We start from the raw sequence: 4,907 nt of genomic DNA on the forward strand, positions 1-4,907 counted from the left end.
TTACAACTTCTAGAGCACGTTGGGTGGCACGGGATACATGCGGACGTGCATGGAACAGCAAGTTCCCTTGCCGGTCTAGGAATGGTAGAACGATGGGTTCGATGACGGTTTGGATGTACCGTGCACTATTCAGTGTCCCCTCGACGATCACCAGTGCTGTACGGCCAGTGTAGGAGATCGCTCGCCACACCATGATGCCGGGTGTTGGCCCTGTGTGCCTCGGTCGTATGCAGTCCTGATTGTGGCGCTCACCTGCACGGCGCCAAACACGCATACGACCATCATTGGCACCAAGGCAGAAGCGACTCTCATCGCTGAAGACGACACGTCTCCATTCGTCCCTCCATTCACGCCTGTCGCGACACCACTGGAGGCGGGCTGCACGATGTTGGGGCGTGAGCGGAAGACGGCCTAACGGTGTGCGGGACCGTAGGCCAGCTTCATGGAGACGGTTGCGAATGGACCTCGCCGATACCCCAGGAGCAACAGTGTCCCTAATTTGCTGGGAAGTGGCGGTGCGGTCCCCTACGGCACTGCGTAGGATCCTACGGTCTTGGCGTGCATCCGTGCGTCGCTGCGGTCCGGTCCCAGGTCGACGGGCACGTGCACCTTCCGCCGACCACTGGCGACAACATCGATGTACTGTGGAGACCTCACGCCCCACGTGTTGAGCAATTCGGCGGTATGTCCACCCGGCCTCCCGCATGCCCACTATACGCCCTCGCTCAAAGTCCGTCAGCTGCACATACGGTTCACGTCCACGCTGTCGCGGCATGCTACCAGTGTTAAAGACTGCGATGGAGCTCCGTATGCCACGGCAAACTGGCTGACACTGACGGCGGCGGTGCACAAATGCTGCACAGCTAGCGCCATTCGACGGCCAACACCGCGGTTCCTGGTGTGTCCGCTGTGCCGTGCATGTGATCATTGCTTGTACAGCCCTCTCGCAGTGTCCGGAGCAAGTATGGTGGGTCTGACACACCGGTGTCAATGTGTTCTTTTTTCCATTTCCAGGAGTGTAGTTTCCGGCTAGGGGGTCTGAAGAGAGTCGGTCGGTTGTTGCGGATGAGTGATGTTCTCCGCGCGGTGCAGTCGGCTGGGTCCGTCGGCAGCCCCCGCGCAGTGTCGGAGCTGTCCGGCCGCTACGAGCTTCGTGGTTCACCGACCCAGGACGTCAAAGTTGAGTAGTGGTTTCAACTGCCCAAGCCACGTCCTTTCATGTTGTGGTGGTTCGTTTCCGTGGTTTGCTGTTGGCGAGCTTTTCCTGCGAGCAACACCGAGTATTTCTACTGCTGAAATTTAGATGCCATGTGGTGCAATTAACTATTTTGGTTGACTACAATTCGAGTGCAGCAGTGGAATTTTCTGCCTTGTGGCCGTTACTGTTCTGGTTACCTTCCCTGGCCATTGGCGTAAATTCAGGCAGTGTTTTTTTGGGTGAAGTTAACTATATTACCGTGTTTCAAATTAAAGTGTACCAGCGGTATTTTTCTGCCTAGTGGTCATTAGTGTTTCAGTTATCTGCCCTGTCCACTAACGTAATTTCAGGCAGCGTCCTTTCCTGACCTGTTGTCGCTGTCCAACATGGTGTGTAATTTTGACAGCTAATACATACTCTATTGCTGATTATCACGTTTGTAACCTTTTCTGTTTGAGTTCTCAGGTACTGATTCATGGGAAGCAAGTCGTTGTGTCGGTCGGTCCGTGGCTGTCCCCTGGTTGGCTTCTGACGGATCAAGTATAGTTGGGTTCACCACCTGTCTCACCTAAGTGAACGAGGACAGACCGACCTCCCTGGAGGCTTCTGATTGCCACCGGTGTTTAATTATCTGTTTTAGTTGTTTAAAATTTAAGGCTTAAGGTTATTTTTTATTTTTTCTTAAAAATTTTGTAAAATTAATTCTTTAATTTATCTTTCAAGCTTAAACATTGCGGCCTTCTGCCTTTAGAAGATTATGGTAATATATTTTAAAATTTTGAAACCTAATTGTGGCCTTCAGCCATTGGCATTGCACCTTGCATATGTTTGTTCTATCTGCTCTGCCTTAAGGCTTTCCACTTAGCCGTGATATGTTTTTTGTATTTGCCTTTTAATTACATTTTATCTTGTTTGTTTTTAAGGTCCATGTTTTTAAACATTCCAGGCTTCTGCCCTTATAAGTCTATGGTAATACACACCTGGAAATGGAAAAAAGAACACATTGACACCGGTGTGTCAGACCCACCATACTTGCTCCGGACACTGCGAGAGGGCTGTACAAGCAATGATCACACGCACAGCACAGCGGACACACCAGGAACCGCGGTGTTGGCCGTCGAATGGCGCTAGCTGCGCAGCATTTGTGCACCGCCGCCGTCAGTGTCAGCCAGTTTGCCGTGGCATACGGAGCTCCATCGCAGTCTTTAACACTGGTAGCATGCCGCGACAGCGTGGACGTGAACCGTATGTACAGTTGACGGACTTTGAGCGAGGGTGTATAGTGGGCATGCGGGAGGCCGGGTGGACGTACCGCCGAATTGCTCAACACGTGGGGCGTGAGGTCTCCACAGTACATCGATGTTGTCGCTAGTGGTCGGCGGAAGGTGCACGTGCCCGTCGACCTGGGACCGGACCGCAGCGACGCACGGATGCACGCCAAGACCGTAGGATCCTACGCAGTGCCGTAGGGGACCGCACCGCCACTTCCCAGCAAATTAGGGACACTGTTGCTCCTGGGGTATCGGCGAGGACCATTCGCAACCGTCTCCATGAAGCTGGGCTACGGTCCCGCACACCGTTAGGCCGTCTTCCGCTCACGCCCCAACATCGTGCAGCCCGCCTCCAGTGGTGTCGCGACAGGCGTGAATGGAGGGACGAATGGAGACGTGTCGTCATCGGCGATGAGAGTCGCTTCTGCCTTGGTGCCAATGATGGTCGTATGCGTGTTTGCCGCCGTGCAGGTGAGCGCCACAATCAGGACTGCATACGACCGAGGCACACAGGGCCAACACCCGGCATCATGGTGTGGGGAGCGATCTCCTACACTGGCCGTACACCACTGGTGATCGTCGAGGGGACACTGAATAGTGCACGGTACATCCAAACCGTCATCGAACCCATCGTTCTACCATTCCTAGACCGGCAAGGGAACTTGCTGTTCCAACAGGACAATGCACGTCCGCATGTATCCCGTGCCACCCAACGTGCTCTAGAAGGTGTAAGTCAACTACCCTGGCCAGCAAGATCTCCGGATCTGTCCCCCATTGAGCATGTTTGGGACTGGATGAAACGTCGTCTCACGCGGTCTGCACGTCCTGCACGAACGCTGGTCCAACTGAGGCGCCAGGTGGAAATGGCATGGCAAGCCGTTCCACAGGACTACATCCAGCATCTCTACGATCGTCTCCATGGGAGAATAGCAGCCTGCATTGCTGCGAAAGGTGGATATACACTATACTAGTGCCGACATTGTGTATGCTCTGTTGCCTGTGTCTATGTGCCTGTGTTTTTGTCAGTGTGATCATGTGATGTATCTGACCCCAGGAATGTGTCAATAAAGTTTCCGCTTCCTGGGACAATGAATTCACGATGTTCTTATTTCAATTTCCAGGAGTGTATATTCTAAAATTTTGAAACTTAATTGTGTACTTCCGCCTTTGGTATTGCACCTTGCATATGTTTGTTCTATCTACTTTGCTGTGATGTTTTTTTTTTCAATTATTTCATTGCTGTCTTAAATGGATTTTTATCTCACTGATTTGTTAAGATTTCTTGTTGGGAGGCCTTCAGCTGTGAAAGAGTTGCATTCGGTAAAGGTCCGGCTATGTGCCGCTTTGTTTGTAAAAGTGTTATTAAATTACAATTAGAAGGTGAAGCTGACCCGAACCTTATTTAGCCCTTTCCACAATCCTAACTACCTGTTCTGCCCAGCGGGTTTAGCGGGCGCCTTATTAATCAATTATGACTAACTGAAACCCTCAGCTGCCGACAGGTGTTGTTGATATACCTCGATGTGGACAGCTGAAAATGTGTGCCCCGACCGGGACTCGAACCCGGGATCTCCTGCTTACATGGCAGACACTCTATCCATCTGAGCCACCGAGGACACAGATGAATAGCGCGACTGCATGGACTTATCCCTTGCACGCTTCCCGTGAGACTGACATTCCCAACTGTCCACAATTCTACATATGTAATGTACCTTATAGACATGTAGAATTGTGGACAGTTGGGAATGTGAGTCTCACGGGAAGCGTGCAAGGGATAAGTGTGGGAGCGCCTAGAAGACGCATTTTTTCATGGACCGACTGCGTAGTTATGGAGTTCTCACAGAAGGACAGTATACGCCTAATGGAGATGCTACAGATTTCCACCTTGGTCGACTTAAACGAAACGTCATTCTCTCGTTTAAAAGAGCAACGCTTATTGGCGGAATATTTCTGATGCAAAGAGTCAGAGGAGTGAGGGAAGGCAGCGAATGATATACCCTTGCCACTTTTTCAGAAAGAGAGCCCGTTCCGTTGTCGCTCGTGGAACGAGAACACGTAACGAGAGCGAGTGCAGGAACAAAGTCTCTCCTCAGTACTTCACTGGGAGAGGACCTCTGTCATTAGTGAATCAGAATGACACTCTATATTGAGTCACTCACAATTAAGCATTTTTCACTGTGCTGGCCATCACACTTATTGTGCGGTGTGAACACGGACAGAGTACTAGTTAAACGTCTGCGAGTGAGTATTGAGTGGCATCGCAGTGGACTGGTTATCTGACCGGTGTACCATGCCAATAGACTAGGGGCGGATAGGAGTCCTTGACTTCATCAAGGCGTAGGGAGAATTTGACTGGAGATGGTCAATCCAGATAGAAAGAGATAGTTGTGCTATTTGTCAGCAGCGAGCTACGCAGGCAGCAGTTGTCGCAGCTCACG

The 4,907-nt window shown here is 51.3% G+C and overlaps 1 non-coding gene across 1 annotated transcript; it reads right to left on the reverse strand.

Moving 5' to 3' along the window:
• Positions 1–4,011: 4,011 nt before the first annotated feature.
• On the reverse strand, positions 4,012–4,085 carry Trnat-ugu (transfer RNA threonine (anticodon UGU)). The gene has a single exon. It is a non-coding gene; the product is annotated as a tRNA-Thr (tRNA).
• Positions 4,086–4,907: the final 822 nt, after the last annotated feature.

Source organism: Schistocerca cancellata, chromosome 3 (genome assembly GCF_023864275.1).
Source record: "Schistocerca cancellata isolate TAMUIC-IGC-003103 chromosome 3, iqSchCanc2.1, whole genome shotgun sequence".
Classification (NCBI taxonomy): domain Eukaryota; kingdom Metazoa; phylum Arthropoda; class Insecta; order Orthoptera; family Acrididae; genus Schistocerca; species Schistocerca cancellata.